The sequence below is a fragment of the Amblyomma maculatum genome, chromosome 10, assembly GCF_055883805.1.
Source record: "Amblyomma maculatum isolate TAMU_Amacu chromosome 10, ASM5588380v1, whole genome shotgun sequence".
Lineage (NCBI taxonomy): Eukaryota > Metazoa > Arthropoda > Arachnida > Ixodida > Ixodidae > Amblyomma > Amblyomma maculatum.
This window is the reverse complement of record NC_139353.1, coordinates 13,256,449-13,273,470: the sequence shown is the minus strand read 5'-3', so window position 1 is coordinate 13,273,470 and position 17,022 is coordinate 13,256,449. Positions and strand designations below refer to the sequence as shown.

General features: G+C 47.3%; 1 pseudogene across 1 annotated transcript in view; it reads left to right on the top strand.

Annotated features, from left to right (window-relative positions):
- Positions 1 to 17,022, top strand: part of LOC146175636 (homeobox protein Meis1-like) — a 326,682-nt pseudogene that overhangs the window by 72,662 nt on the left and 236,998 nt on the right. Inside the window, exon 5 of the transcript XR_014701149.1 lies at positions 10,369 to 10,644. The product of XR_014701149.1 is annotated as a homeobox protein Meis1-like (transcript). The remainder of the gene's footprint in view (positions 1 to 10,368; positions 10,645 to 17,022) is intronic.

The window sequence follows — 17,022 nt, the reverse complement described above, 5'->3', positions numbered from 1 at the left end:
CGTCCATCCATGCTCCGTTTTTTTTTTCTTTTTTTTTTTTAGGACTGTACGCCTGCGTATTATCGGTAGCAAAAAAAAAAAAGTTACAGTTTTAGCTTTGCTTACGAGCTTAATGGTGAAAGCCTGTTCTCCTTCTTCTCTTCTTCCTCTATCTTGCATGTTTGCGCACTCGTTATAATTTCATTACGTTCTTTTCTTTGGCTTCGTCGTCAGAACCTATTGCGACGTCCTTACCGGGGAAATTGTGTTGACGTCAGCACCTATTGCGACGTCTCGCTGACACATCTCGCGGAATCTGGCGGACACATCTCGCAGACGCGAGATGTTCACCATGAGCCCCAGTAAGGCTTTCGCCTTAAAAGAGCGGAAGGAGTAGCCTGTGAAGTCGGTTAAAAGGCTGTTTTTCTTGCCCAAATTTGCATGCTTGCTCACTTTTTCAGTCCCGTCTGCATGGCTGCGCACCCTGACGTCCGTAGCTTCACAAGCCTTTCGTCTAGCACGTCTGACACACCGCCTGTCGCCAAGGCGCGTTGCACTGATGCGAGAGGATGAAGACGAGGCGCTGAGAGAGGGGGCTCGCGCCGCTCTGCTCGGCGGCGTCCGATGAGGGCGTAGCGATGCCAGTCACGTCCTCCGGCAGCCAACGCTTCGCAAGGCGTCGCGGGCGGGCGGCGGCCACTCCAAGTGAACTCTGCGCGAGTTACAGCGCGCGCGCTCGCTTGCGCGATTTTAAGTTCCTTCGTGCCTCCTGTGCCACCACTGTCCTCGTCATACTTCTCCATGCTTGCCTTTCTGCTTTCCTGGGATAGTCTTCTTTCTTTTTGTCGTTCGCAGGCAAACATCGCCGCCACGTATATGCACTGCAGAGCCCAACCTCACGTGAGCTCGGGACTGTATATATGGGCGAGTCGCACGGTCGCTTGAATAATATGCCAGACCACGCTCTTTATTCCCTTCTTTTTTGCATTCTGTTCTTTTTTTTCTTTCCTTCCGCTTTTTGCGCATGCGTTTGGCGCCCCCATCGGCGCCATCGTTGGGAGCCGTGTGTGGATGGCTGGAGTGCCTCATTCTGCCGCAGTTCCACTGTAGCGGAATAGTGTGACCTTTCCTTTTGCTGCATCTATCCTTCCCGTGTTTGTTCTTCGTTCTTTTTTCCAACTAGTCTGGTTTTCTTGTTCGAAAAGGGTCATTTGTATTTCTAGAAGTCGTAGTTCTGGGTATTTTCTCGAGCGCGGTGCGACCCGTAGGTAGTGATCGAGTGAGGTTGCTGGACTCTTTATTATTATTTTTTTTTTCAAAACTGGCGCTAGAAAAGCATGTTTAAAGCTCGGCGTCGTAGAGGGTGGAAAAGTAGTAATATACTTATGAACGAAGCAGGGAATACCGAGATGGCGGCCCTGGCAAGAACGGTAAGAAGAAAGGGATCAGTAAGAAAAAAAAGAAGATTGCTTTTTCATCTCTCTTTACCTCGCATTTCGTTTTTGCATCACTGCCAGCGTTTCACATTTGCGCGCTTGTTCCATCCGCGCACTGAGGGAGGAGATCTGGCACTAAATAAAGACTGGGAGCGGCTTAGTTCATGACACACAGGGAGAGAGAGAGGGAGAGGGGAGGGCTTCAGTGTGCAAGAAGTGTAGTTTAGTGCACGCGTCTTTTATAATGTTTGCAGTCCTCTTGATTGCAAGTAGGAGAGTATCGTCGTCATTATTGCGGCTTATGTTTAGCGCTAAGACACAGTGTATATCGCCCAGTACGGTCTTATTTTCTGTACGAGCGGCCGTTCCTGGATATAAGAGGCTTTGTTGGGGAAGGCCTTTCATAACATTGTCTCTTTGAAAATATTAGAGATCATGTCATAAAGGCACACTATGGCTGCTAGAGAATTAAAAAGAGCAAAAAAGATACTTTCCACCGTGTTGCTTGGCTCATCGCGAAATAAACGATGGATATCTATGCTTCAGCATCTGCCAAATGAGTGTTCAAATCACTCAGTCAGTTAGCAGTTGACCTACACCTATATCATTTTTCTGCAAAACTGTTTTTAGTTGAAATGCGTCAACCTTGGAAGTCACGCCTCTTCTTTTTTCATTTGTTGACGGCTGAATAATTATTAGGTGTGACGTTGAAATTCCTTTCGTCAATTCTGCCGGTCGGCAATTAAGGCGTTCTCGAAGGCAGAAAAAAATTGCCAAATAAAAAGGAACAAAGAAACAGAAAGCGCGAACTCAGTGCGGCCGTGGCTACTATCAGCCACATGGGGTCTCGCTGGAACGCACGCTTGCTCACACACCCCGTACACAAATATCAAACAAACAGCGACCGCAGAGGGCGACGACGATGAAATTTCCTCTCTTGTCATCCTAACTGTGTGCCTGGCCCTTTCTCGGGGACGCGCCATTGGCTCGGCTGTCGCGCGCACACGGAACGAAGGTCGTTCGTCCTTGTTGGAGAATCGATTGGCAGCTAGGAAAAGAAATACGCCAGCGACGACCGCCGCCAGCCGTATACGCGCTCATCAAGAAGGCTGCGCGAGGTCGGAGAAGCCGCGACCCCTTGTCAATAGAAAGAGGTCCGTGTGTTCGGCAGGCGACGCAGTGTAGAACAAACCGCGGCATCAGCCTTCGACTGTCATGCGGTGAAAAGCGCCTCCAAGGGCGTGTACTGCCGCCACAGCCGCCTATTTCTGGGATACGGGAGGTGAGGCTACGATACATGTTTGACATACATGATAGAAGAAGCGCGTGGAGCCAGCCTGGGGAGAGCTATCATACATGCAAATAGCTGCTCTTAGAGCTACAGAAATTGGCCAAGCCTGCTCGGGATCTAGTGGTCTAGACAAGTACTATGGCTAAGCCTCTGTGCATAAATTTTTCTATGCCCGCATTAAGCCTCAAAGCACTTGCTCTGAATCAGCTGATTCAATGCACTATATATACAATGTAAACCTCTTCTAAAGGGTTCAGAACCACGCGCCGAGTTTAACAACCACACTCTTAACAGGAGTATAAGGCCACAGTGGAGTAAAAAGGGGTAGCATATATCCTCCAGCGCACTTCCTTATAGAGTCACGGCATTCTGTCGCACCCCTGGGGTAGGTTTTCATCGCTATGAATACAGAATCCTTATATGTTCGGAAGCGTAAGCTGATTTTCACTACAAAATATGCGAATATCTGGCAATTAGCAAGAATTTAACCAAGTTTAACCTTCTAATTGCTAACCTCAAAGCGCCTGGTCCAGCCGTTAGTCTCCTACCATTGCTAATTACGTGAAGGGAGGGGGAGGAGGAGAAAAGGAGGACGGAACACAGGGATGTTAACCAGAAATAATTCCGGTTGGCTACCCTGCACTGGGGAAGGGGAAGGGGGGATTAAAGAGGGAGGGTAGAAGAGGAGAGGAGGTGAGAAAGTCACAGTCTGTCAATCAGCCTAGTCTCTCTTAAAAAGCGAAGAAAGGCCTTGTAGGCTTTGGGCGCAGATGACTTTTGTGGCCATGGTCCCAAGATCTTCCCTTCCGTTAAGGGATGAGCGTCCAGACGAGCCAATGCAGTACGCAGTGTATGTCTATCAGTTGCAAAAATAGGACACTCACAAAGGAGGTGCTCAATCGTTTCGTCAACGCCACATCGTTCACAAGCAAATAAATATAATTTAAAGAGGGTGGTGTAAATCTACCACAGGGCTTGGAGAGGATACCGTGCCCCTGCAACGGAGTGCGCTAAATGACATGCTACTCCCTTTTCACACCCTTATAGGGTAATTTTGGTTTGCACATTCATACGGACGATCTTAGCGCACATTAGCTCCCTATAGAATTCAGTGGTAATCTATACAGCTGACGTCGCCAAACCGTCGTTTCTTTCTTTTTTTTTTTTTGTTTTAATTCAGTGTTCCGCCTGCGTATAGAATTGCTTCGCTGCTTAAGTGCAAAAAAAAAAAATAATAAAAAACCATCGGGTGACGTTTTTGACACCTAGGCGACAGTTTATTTGGGCACATAACATAGAGGAAGGCACGTTGCCGCCTTGTTGCCTGCTCTGATGCTCAGCTTCAGATGCCTGCTCAGGTCAGGTCACCGTATGCAACTTCGGTTCGACATGTACACATCAGATGTTCGTTTCATCTCATAAGAGCATCTAGTGGTTCTATATATACTTTACCCAACATCGGCGAATATTTCTTTGGTCACATTTACTGCATCGAGGAGGCGCGCTTACTCAGATGTTGACCTGAGATGTGCGTTCAGGCGAAAGTCACCACCATATAATTTTTATAGTGCACCTTGGCTATTTGTGTAATCTACAAGAATTTCGAGCTACCATGGATGCTATTTGGCACAACCTGGAGGAATATTTATGCGTATGTTCTGCATTGAAGAAAGCGCGGCGCTCTCATTCTTGTCGACAGACATGTCTACTTATCCGCTCAGGCCAAAAGTCACCCTCGAATGTCTTCAGAGTAGCTGAAATGTCAGCACGGATGGTGCAGGCAAGTGACAAAATTCCTGCATGTACAGCCTTTTGGTATTGAGAACCACGTATACTCAACACCCTATAGCAAGCATTGATTATTCAAAACCGCATACCTTGCAAGTTGTAGTGAAGCGTCTCTCACTGACTGGCTGAGACGTGGCGAGAGGACTTTTATTGCAGCACGAGTTGAGAAGGCCCCATACGCGCCGCAGTTCCCACTCAGTAGGTCTACGGCTGCGTCTATGCGTACACGGCTGGCTGGTTTTACTTTTTTCCCTTACTCATCTATATTCGGCCATTCTCCTCTCCTTGTTCTTTATCGGCGCGGCTATTTCACTTTCGAATAACCTTCGACCCCCCCCCCCCCCCCCCCCCCCTCCCTTCTGTTCTGGTCCGCGCTCCCCACCTCGGCGGTCCACTTGGCAGGAGGAGATATTTTCCGGCGACACAACGTGCAGACACCCGGATGACCAGGCCAACAACACTCGGCCTTTCATCGGACGCGGCTTCGAAAAAATACAACCGGGTACAGCCAGCGGTCTTCCACCGCGCCCCCTTATCATCGCCAAGTCCCCCCTTTCTCCAACGCTGTCTGTAATTTTTCTGCTGCTGGCCACAGCACGGCGCAATCTCAGCCACAACCGTCTCTCCCCACTCCCCTCCTCGGACCTTCGCCGTACATGGCACGGAATTCGGGCATCTCGCACACAGGGGGACAGTTCCCTTCTTCCATTTGGACGAATAGATGCTCTCTTCACTCTGAGCGCAGCTAGATAGTAGCTCGGCTTCATGGTTTGTGCGCTTTTGCCCCTTATATACAGCGGAGCATTGCCTGCCTGGCCTCTTGTGTTTTAGATCTATGGCCGCTCCGTCGGGGCGGCCAGTAGTTTATCTAAACGCCACCTGCCTTCGACACCCTTATCGTCGCGGCCGTTCAAAACCACCCCGGAGAGAAATCGTGCGAGGCTGTGGGGGTTTAATGCGGCCTTGCCCTGTCGCAGGCTTTGGGAAAGCGAGACTCCTCAGGGGCCCCACTCTGTGTCCATCCCGTATAGCTATATTGAAGATGGCATCGTGCTACGTCGCTGACGGCGTTATCATACCCGAAGGGTTCACTCTGGGACCGGACGGAGAGTTCGGGATTTTTCAGTGCGCGCTGTAGGTTGCAACAGGGGCCACTCAGACTACCTTTCTTTTTGTTTGGTGCATTTTAAAGCGATAGACCAGAAGCAGCCAATACACCTTTGCTTGAAAGTAAAATTCCATGAAAGTATTTACGCGAACAAAATATCCGGATTGTATTTTCGAACATTGCGCGAAGATTTGACGCTGAAACGCCAAAAAGTGCGCCCTATATCGAATTTTCGTAACTGGATTTGAATCAATAAAGAGATTATCATTGGGATGCACGGCACACCTTGTTGTAAATCGATTACGAGTTACACTTAAAGGAGAAAATCAGCAACGTATGGAAGCCAGAGTGGTGGTGAGGGGGTGTACCCTTGGAATAAGAAGTACAGTTTTGCGTCTAAGGGCTGCTGCTCCTTTACTATATACATGCCTCTGAAGACGGGGAAGCTCCAACGTTTACCGTTTGCCCTCTTAGGGCAATTACATAGTTAAGCAGGCCTGTCCACTGCATCTTGGACGCACTAAACCGTGCATATATAAGCGTCTGGAGAAAGTGTCATGTTCCGGTTTTCGTGTGGTTAAACGGCAGTTCCATTGCTGTCGTCACAGCACAAACCGTATGATGTCCTGCCCATTCGTTTAGCCAAGACGTAGGTAACCCAGCAGTAACAAGGCAGCCCACCTTTTAGATGTCAACTGCAGCTTACGTTTTATTCTTTTAGTTCCATGGTTTAACTTTGGTCATTTTTTATTCCCAATAAAATTTCCATTGAAAGTAATTAACGTTTCACCCGTTCTAAACGCCAATTGGTGTTTTAGTTACATTTAAATCTAAATTTCAGGCTGAAAGAAAGGCAGGATAAACTCTGACTGTTTATTGCGCAGGAACATAACAGTATATCGGTTTATCAGTAATGCAGGACGTCGAGACGAAGCCGTGCACGAACGTCATGAAAAATATGATGTTCTGGCTATCGCGACGTTTGACCGGTAGTTCTATCGCTGCCATCAGCACGTAGCCTACGCGATGTCCCGCCCTGTCGCTCTACCGAGCACGACTGCGCAAAGGTAACATGTCAACCTAGTACTCAGAAGTATGTACGCCTGGCTTAATTTTCAGGGTGGAACGAGAGAATGAAGATGGCTGCACAGTACGAAAGGCTCAGTGCTCTTTCATACGGTTTATTTTTTTGCTACTTACCTTTTAAAAAAGAAATAACGATTGCAATACCTTGTGCAAGCAGATTTTGAAGTGCTGTCATTTCTAAGCTAAATATTTGTAAAAGAAAAAAAAAGTCGATGATAGCAAACAGAGATGGACTCTGAGTGACTTTTGGACACAAAGGATTGCCTCTTTAATTGAGCGAAGAAAGGTCCTTAATACATTCTCGAAAAACGATTAATTAAAAAAAAAAAAACCGTCGATAACTGCGTTCTAAAATTAACGCAAAAAAAAAAAAAAAAGAGGTGCGTCGCGATGAAACGATGGAAGCCGAAAAGTCCTGTATATAGTATATCAAGACACGCAAGCCAGCACCCCCTCCCCCCTTCCTTTCGTCGTCACTTGATGCTTTCATTTTACATCGAGAAATCATGTCTTGGCCGTCAGCCCCTCTTTCCTTTACGCGCGCCGCCGCCGCCGTTTGAGTTTGATTACTGCGGCATTGGCTAAACATTTTTCCTTTCCTTGTCGCTCCCGGCGCGTTGAAAAGTAAGAGATCGCCCCGTGCGTGTAGGCATCCGGCTGACCACCGCCGCGTACTGGACGCTCGAGGAGGCGAATCTAAGCATAGAGAAAAGCAAATGAGGGACCCCATAATGGCCGATGAGTGCGGACCGCGATAACAGCTGTATTTGAAACCGAGGGAGGGAAGATGCCGGTATAACTTACAGCAGGTGCGGAAGGGGGAGTTACCTCATATACTCACTTAAAGAGGAAAGCAACGCCAGTTTAGTCGCCTCAGCATGAGAGTGATCATCAAGTACAAAAAAAAAAAAAAAAAAGGATAAACTTACAGAGAAAAGGAAAAAAGAAAGTGGAGGGAGCGATGATAGCATGATTGTAGACTCGCATATAGAGAACGTTTCTCGACCCGAGATTGTGCACGGCCGTTGCCGGCTTATAAGCGTGCGACGTGTTGCTTTTACGGCGCGTCCAATATTGCTTGCATGCATTGCACTAGTCGCAGCCGAGCTTGACTCGTAATCGTGTTCCAGCTCTTGCGCTTATCCGCGGGTCTTGTTCCATTTTCCATTTTCCTTTTTCTTTTTTTCTTTTTTAAATTTCCTTGCACATTATATAGCTTGAGCGAAAGTGTCTTATCCGATAGCTCCGCTCGTTGTCTTGGAGAAGACGTGGCACACGTATGGGTTTGCTTCAATTTTTTTTTTTATTTTTTCAATCGGTAGACTCCGTCGAGCCCGTCCTCCTCTACAATTTGTATTAACGTTATGGCAAACGTTGAGACTAGAGCCCTCGAAAGGGTCGTCTTTTGATCGGCTATGGGGAGATGATAGGCGTCCATTCGTCCCCTGGTCGACGTGTATGTGCACCCGATGAGTGGGGCCGTGAAACGAAGACGTCGCGAAGCCCTCGGTGTGTCCTTGTGTTGTTGACCCTGCGCTGATAGAAGAAAGAGGCTTATGACCGCGGCTAGTGCCTCATGTGTCTGCGCACCTTACTGGCGTGGTAGGGATCATGGCTTATGGCTGTGCTGTCGCTGAACCTCGCATCGCTTTATCCAGCTGCTGGCCATTCTAAGTGCACTTAAAAAGCGGCTGAATTTGTTACCGATGATACCACGGTGAACGTTTTCTATACGAAGGCATTTTGGAGTGAAAACTAGGCGATCTACTTTTAATCGAGAGCAATATAGGACTGCTTTTAACGAAAAACGAAGCCGTATTCTAAAGCTAAGCGTTTAGCGTTTAGACTGCTTTAAATTACATCGGGGGACGCGGCGCAGTCAGGCTACGCCATAACTGGAGCACGGTTGGAGAAGTATACCTTGCTCTACTTTGGCTAAAACAGCCGTTGTCCGGTAAATTGACATAATTGGTTATGCCTGCAGCCTGCGCCCCCCCCCCCCCCCCCCCCTTTTTTTTTTTTTTTTTCTTCTAATCGACGGGTTAGCTCCAAATTCAAATTTGGGTCTCAGAAACGGCAGTTTCCGGTTTATGCCAGTCATAGTCTTTGGTTTTCTTGCCTTCATTGCTCGGATATTTTTCATTTCATTTTATTACATTAAATGGCCCGAGAAGGAGCGGGACAAGACAGGTGGCTAGAATAAGAAAACTTTTCATTTCATACCTCTAATACGTGCAGACCGAAAAATAATGAAAGGAAAGACATCATGTTCATTCGAGAATAATTAGCTTTTTAAGCAGTTTTTCAAGAGGGGCATGGTGTCGTTACTGCTTTCTAAATTCGATGCAAACGGGGAGGTAAATTTGGTATTAGAGAGCAAGTTGAGTGTATCATCTTATATTGCTTGTAACTTTACTTACCCCCCTCCCCCCAATTTTCCGTCCTCCTCACCTTTTCCTTGTTATTTTACTACCACTATATAGAACGGGGTGCTGTTAGGAACATGAGCAGACTGGCTAACAGCCACTAGATGCTGCCTTAAGCTGCTTCAGCGGCGAAGAATTAGGCATATGCTCTTTTCTTTGTGGCCGCGTCCGAAATACGTTTGATGCACGTCTTGCTATTGCACACTGAACGCGTTTACCAAAGGATTATCATCGTTCCGCATTCATCTCGAAAATACGGACTAGTCTGAAAACAGCTTCCATTGTTGTTTATAATATGAAAGTGGGCTCAGCGGGACAAATTTACAAGGCTGCAAAGTCTGAAGCACCTGATCCGAAATTCGGAAGTTATGGCTTCAGATCTCACATGCGACATGGGTCTGGTCGTTCCTTCTTCCTTCTTTTAATGAATTACCTTTATTATTACATTATTACTTCATATTACCACAGAAATAAGTTCCCTGTGCTTTTATCGGTGTAAATGGCTGTTCGCTCCCTTCTTATGCATTTGCTAAAGTTATTTCCATATATTTATTTATCTCACGCTCCGGCTGTTCTGTGGAAGAGATTAAAGCTAGGCGGGTGCATGACGGGTGCAAGAAAGCGCATGACGCTTTCTCGTGTGTGTGTGTGTGTGTGTGTGTGTGTGTGTGTGTGTGTGTGTGTGTGTGCGTGTGTGTGTGTGCGTGCGTGTGTGTGTGTGTGTGTGTGTGTGTGTGTGTGTGTGTGTGTGTGTGTGTGTGTTAAGAATCACAGAGTGTCTAATTGGTTTTCGTGTCGATGATATGCCAACGTTTCTCATGTGAAACTGCGATGGGAGCTGTTTAGAAGGTTTCATTTGAAAAAATAGTGCTGGGTAACCGTATTACCGGAGACGTTATGTATACATGGGAGGCGATAAACGAACAGCATCCCTTGAGGTGTCTTTTGCGGGCAGAAGCATTGATTAAACGTTGCTAACACTCCATGCCCCGCTGTTCCTCAAGTGAACCAAAGGAGGTATCTGAAATTGAAGACAGAGTGCAGAAAGCAGGGCCAAGCTAGGAGACAATCATTGAGAGGACACAAGTTTGTTGTCCGTGTTCTCTCTTGCCTATGTTTCGTGCGCTTTGAGTTCGTTTTGAATTACCAACTAGTTCAGACCTACAAACCTTCATTAAGGTTCCTCAGATTCACGTTCATCAGCCTGCCTTGCACCTGTGCCTTGCCTTGAACCCGTTCTTCGCTTATGCGCAGGTACACGAGCTGTGCGACAACTTCTGCCAGCGGTACATCAGCTGCCTGAAGGGCAAGATGCCCATCGACCTGGTGATAGACGAGCGCGACAGCAAGCCCGGGGACCTGGGCGACAACAACAACAACCACAACAGCAGCGGCGGGGGCTCGGGGGGAGGGGGCTCCGGAGGCTCCGGAGGGGGCGGGGGTGGGGGAGGCGGCGGAGGGGGCCGCGGGCACCACAACCCAGACACCACGGGCCACAACAGCACCGACAGTTCCTCCACGCCGGATCAGGTCAGTCTTCGCTTATACAGGGGACGTGCCTCGCTACGCCCTTCACCTGTAACTCTTTTTGGCCTCGCCGTGCAAAAACGACATCGGATTCTTCGTGTGTCCAAGACGTGCATATTGTCTGGCATGTAGCAGTCATTGTTCCTGGTGCCAGGTATTCTATCAGGATATCAGGTGAACATGCCGTACCGCTGGACGTCCCAGCTTTTTCCGCATTTTCCTTGGAGCAAAGAAATTTGCTTGAACCAGGTGCCTTTTATCGCTAAGGCCAGTACATAGCATAAGGCCTTCAAGACCAGGGTCTATTTTCCAGGTAATTACGAACGTTGACAGATCGCCCGAAATCGTAGCGGCATTGCTTATGCGTTCGAGAGTAAACACTTTTGATTAGCGTATTTGGCGTTGAATGTGATGGTGGCTCACAGTTCTTTAATCGTACATTTAAGTAACATGGAAATGAAAGTCTAACCATTACCTGTGGACAGCTTTTTATAGGTAACAGGCGATGGTGGCACCACTTGTGCTCAGGTCAGTCAGTTGCTAGGGGCGCTTTAATGATTTCACCCCATAACCATGTCCATGCCTAGAACAGCACCTCATGCCAGCCGCTTGAGTTTTGGACCAATTTATAGATGGACGGTTTTTGATGTATGGAACATCTTAATAGTTAAGGAGTTTCGCGGCAGGAATTACTCTTTACCAAAAGGCTTTGACAGTGGCTAGTGGCCAGACGGTTGGGACAAGAGACCGCAAGTTTCCGGAGCGCTGTTACTGCTAGCATGCCACAGTGGATGAAGCGGTGGTGGTGTTGTTGGAACAGCAACGAAGAATAGGCATGAGATAAGTTCATACCCAAAAGTTCGGCAGCTGGAGTGGAGAAAGCAGAGGTCGGTTACGCCGAAGCCGTAGCCGCCCCCGCGACAGTTGCTGCCGCCGCAGCCACTTTTCGGCAGCGGAACACGTGCGTCGCTGACCTTGACGTGGCACCCTTCAAGGTCGACGGCGCCGTCCGGTCTGCTGCTGCCGCGGCAGGACCTCGCGTCTCTCCTCTTTGCTTCTCATTGCACGGCGACTGTTGCTGTAGCATTGGCAGCACAGACTGCGCGTGGGAAGGAGAGAGAGGGTGGAAGAGACCGGATTTTCGGCGCGTCCGTTCCCTCCGCTTCTCGCCGTTTTTTTTTTTTCACCAGAAGGAGTCGCCGGCTTCGTGTCCCGGGCCTGACGGCCGCTTTCTTGCTACCCGAGTCTCCTCGGAGGGAGGACGATGCCAGAAGCGGCGGCGAATGGAAATATATAGACGGCTGCATGGCTTTTGTGGCTCTATACTTTCGCGTAACTTGGGGCCTGGCCCCCTCCACCCACGTCGTAATTTCGGCTGTCAGCCTGCCGCTGCAGAACTTGGGACGCAACAGCTGGGGGCCGCGGGCGCGTCGGTGTATCCCGTACCACACGTGTATGGCACGCCTCAGCGTCCATTTCACTCGGCTTCAGCTTACAGCGATAGTCTTCAGGCCTTCTTCTCGGGTTAGATCTTTCTTTGGAAGGGTGCGGCGTCACGGCCCATGGAGTCGCTCCTTAGCATCCTGCTAGGCCCTCGACGGGAGCTCCGGGGAGCTCGCATTGCATAATACCTACACGTTCAAAATACCCCTGTTGTAGGAGCACTGCCGTCTGTTCAGATTTTAGTGGCACCATCAAGCGTTCCAGAAGTTCAGAAGCTCTCGTCGGCAGGTTTAGTTTTGCTTCTGTAGCTCCACAAATCCTTGCTCGCTGGGGTCAAAGGTCTCCTCCAGTAGTGGATCCACTTTAGAATTTCACCAAGCACAAGGTGTGCCGCACCACCAAGAAGGCCTAAATCACAACAGGCGCGAAATTCTCCTTGGACGCCATTGCCTATGCCTTGGCATTGAAGTCAGTGTAATTTGTTTATACTTTACTCAGTGCCGATTCCATGCCTTCTTAGATGCTTTCGACTATCTGGTCACACCTGTATGTAGGTGTGTAGGTCTGCAGTTACGTCAGTTAACCTTCCTCTTGGTAATAAGGACTTCCACAGCTATATAGTTGTCTTGTCTGCTAAACTACGAGAGCTAATTGCCCTTCCTTTAACACTGTATACGCATCATCTGTCCTCCTGACCGCACTAAGCCATATATGGCGTTCCATTTTCTCCCCTCTTGACCCTCGAACAGCACTGCTGTTAGCCTCACAGGACAGGGTTCTGGTGTTTAACCTTGCCATGCTCGGTTTTCAATGGCGGTATCTTCGGAGCTCGAGATTCTTAGCACACTGCGCTCCATCTTGTACACGTTGCAGACACAGTAGTCATTTATAGCCTTAGAAACTTAGTAACCAAATGATTACAGAATAGTAATCGATTACTGTTGCGTTATTTTTATCTAAACTTTATTGTCAAGCACAGTCTGGCTCAAACTGCAATAAACTAGTACGGATTGTTTGAAGTTGCCATCGCACTGTTTCCTCGTGAAGACATCGGCCCCAGAACTGGGCGCTCTCTCAATGTAAGCGCTAGAGGATAGGGTGGTGTTATGCCTTACAAACACTTGCCCACCCGCTCCTAGTTGTGCAAGGCTTCGATGCCAGTTCATACGTCCTTTATTAAAAGGAGTATAGACACCTCTTTTTTGAGTGTTTTATTCTTTGTAATGATGCCTAAGACATTACTGTCCACGGATTACCGCGTCGTATTCGCTTACGACTGATGAGCAATTGATTATTGAATTTCTTTTCTTACCTGTTTTGGTTTTGGTTTCAACAGCCAAGCGATGGCTGTGACGTCAAAGTCAAGTCTAGGCCACACGAGGGATGAAAATATAGCGATATAATCATTCTTGTGTCGTTTGAATTCACTCTAATGATAAAGGCAGCCTGCTAACACCTGCAGCGTCTGTAGGCAATGCATTACCTTGGGAACATCGCACATTGCTTCTGTAGGGGAAAACAGCAACGCCCAAATAAATGTTTAAAGTCAACAGGTTCTTTTTTTTTTTCTTTAGTTACAACGAATTACCTAAGCACGACTTATTACAAGAACTAGCCATAAGAACATCAGCTGCACCAAGAACGAAGACCGCGGAGAGCGCAACATGCCATGTGGTCGGACGCTTCGTCCCTGTAGCTGTTTTTGCATAGGAGTAACTAACTGCCGGTAATCAAGTACGAAAAAAGAATAATTGATTTAGCCCGAACGTTAGTAGAGTAAATAGTAACAAAATTATGCAAAATTTTGTTTATTTACCTATTCTGACTTCGCTGCATCAAAGCACTGCCTCTGGGGACTGAGAACAGGGGGTCAATCGGTGCGGTACCAACTCCTGTTCTGGTGAGGGAGTGCGTTGGAGGTTGGGGTCACCGAGTTCAAGCCGTACCCCGAGCCTGATTATGCAATTGCATTAACGCGTGTATTTGTTTTTCATTAAGTGGAGGATTGCGTGGCACTGAGATTCGAACCTCAGTCATCATGAGCGCTATAGGCGTATCTATCCCATTCCTGGGCGCTATCGGTGTTACTTTTTCTTTTTTACTACGAGTGAGTGAGTGAAAAACGAACCATCTATTCCAAGCATACATGGCAAAATTACTTTTGAAAAGGAATTAAATGACATTACTAATTACTTTGCTAAAAATCGCAGTAAAGTAATTACATTACATTACTCATTACTGCTTCCCAAAAGTAATGAAATTACATTACAATTACTTCTACTGAGTAATTCAATTAGTTTGAAATTACTTTCTAGTTTCCATAAATGCAAAAACTAAGTGATGCTATTAAACAAAACAACAACTTGTTATCCAGAGTATTCTAGTTGACCATAGTTCTGTTCAATCTGTCTCCTTTTGCCAATCCGTTACGCTGGCTTCGGATTGCAGTACGTCGTTCCTGCTTTCGCGCACTCTACTTCGTTGTCTATTGAAGGAGTGATGGCGCACTTTAGTAAAAGTAATTTCGAGAGGGATTAATTACTTTGCTGCGAAATTACTACAAAAAAGTAATTTATTACATTAATAAATTACCAAGCTGAAAAAGTAATTCATTACATCACAAATTACAGAAAAAAAAGTAATTAAATTACTGCCATGTATGATTCCAAGCCAGAGGAGTGCTCCAGACGAAGATATGTATTACTGTCCTATATAACGATTGCTTCAGCTCTAATTGACGATAGCAGGCGAAATCGAACTTTATTCCTCATGAATGTTCATATGCGATGCTACGTCTCTCAAGCCGTTATCACTGCCGTGGGTAATCTTGAGAGCTGATATAGCGTAGAGGAAAGAAGGAAAAAGAGACAAAGGCGGCTCTCCAGCATTTGATGCGGTGAAAGCATTCCTTCGCTGGCACACATCATACATGGCAAAATTACTTTTGAAAAGTAATTAAATTACATTACTAATTACTTTGCTGAAAATAGCAGAAAAGTAATTAAATTACATTACTCATTACTACTCTCCAAAAGTAATGAAGTTACATTACAAATATTTCTACTGAGTAATTCAATTACTTTGAAATTACTTTCTAGTTTCCATAAATGCAAAAACTAAGTAAAGCTATTAAACAAAACAACTTGTTCTACAGAGTATTCTAGTTGACTATAGTTCTGCTCAATCCTGTCTCCTTTTGCCAATCCGTAACTCTGACTTCGGATTGCAGCACATCGTTCTTGCTTTCGCGCACTCTACTTTGTTGTCTATTGAAGGAGTGATGGCGCACTTTAGTAAAAGTAATTTCGAGAGGAATTAATTACAGGCTGCGAAATTACTCTCAAAACGTAATTCACTACATTACTAAATTGCCAAACTGAAAAAGTAATTCATTACATTACAAATTACCGAAAAAGTAATTAAATTACAGTAATTTCATTACTGTAATTCAATTACTGCCATGTCTGGCGCACATGCCTGAGCGTTTCTTTTGCCTGCGGTCTGCAGCCCAGCTTTTGTCGACACTGCATGCGTGGTGATGGCGCGAGCCGAGATCAAGATAGACCTCCCCGAAAAGATCGCGCGGGAAACCTGCGTGCGAAGTGAGACGCGCCCACTCCTCTATAACAGCCGGGTTACACCGCCGTGCGGCGCTTTCTCAGTCGGTGTTGTCGGACCGCGGAGACACGCCATCGTTCAATTTAAAGCTGGCGCGTTTACGTCATCTTCGTGGCCGCCACTGCTCGGCAAGCAATCCAGGCGGCTTTTCCCTTAGCCTAGGGGTTCGGGGTCTTGCATGGGCCACTCCCTATCCTCGAAGGCTTTGTTGTCCTCGCTGCCTCAGTCCACTCTAGCTTTCTTCGCTCACCTCAATACCTTTTTTTCTTTTTTTCTGCTGCGGCCGTAGGCAAAGTTTGTGTGCGTGTGATAGAGATAGAGAGAGAGAGAGGGGTAGTCTTTTCTACCGTCTTTGTTTACGTGAATCTGAACCGCGTATAAGGTGTGTGGAATCGAGGCCGGCCGAGGTCGCGCCTGCAAGATGTCGTCCAACGCGATGCTTACTTCGAGACGGCACTACGTCGGTTGTATAGTTCTGCAGGCCCACGTTTCGTTGCACCCCGCCGGGGTGGCGCAGTGGTTACGACGCTCGACTACTGTTCCCAAGGACGCGGGATCGAATCCCGGCCTCGGCGGCAGCTTTTCGATGGAGGCGAAAAGCAAGGCGCCCGTGTGCTGTGCGATGTCAGCGCACGTTAAAGAACCCCAGGTGGTCGAAATTTCCGGAGTCCTCCACTACGGCGTCTCTCATAGCCTGAGTTGCTTTGGGACGTTAAACCCCACAAACCAAATCAAACCAAACCGTTTCGTTGCCCCCTGGCATTTCTGGCATAAAGATGAGGAATCCAGGGGCACCGATGCCTACAATAACGACATGGCCATCCCGAGCTGACTGAGCTACCTCTTTGGGAATTGAGAGATTTAAGATATTCGAACGGGGCACAATGGACGCGAAATTTCGCTCGAAATCAGACTTGATTTCGCTCAGGTGTTGATGGAAGAGATTAGAGTGCTAGTGATGCAGCGTGTACCAAAAAAAGAAAATTAAACAAAGAAGAAGAACATTCTGGTGTTTTGCTCCCTCTGCCAGTTCGAGAAACGAGGTCCGCCATATCTGTACGGCAACTCCAGTCCACGCCGAAAGGAGTGTCCATTTTGGGCTCAAATACCCATGAGCGTTTTAGGGCGAACCCGATAATTAAGATGAGCAGCAGGTGAGCTTATAGCTTCGAATAGAAATAAAAATCATTGAAGGGGCACTCCCGTGATCAGGTCATACCATGTTCTGGTCGAATATGCAGAATTTGGAACCAAAGCTGCCGTCTAGTTCCGCGCCTGAACTCTGTTGAACCTGTCAGGAATGCAGGTCCAATAACGGAC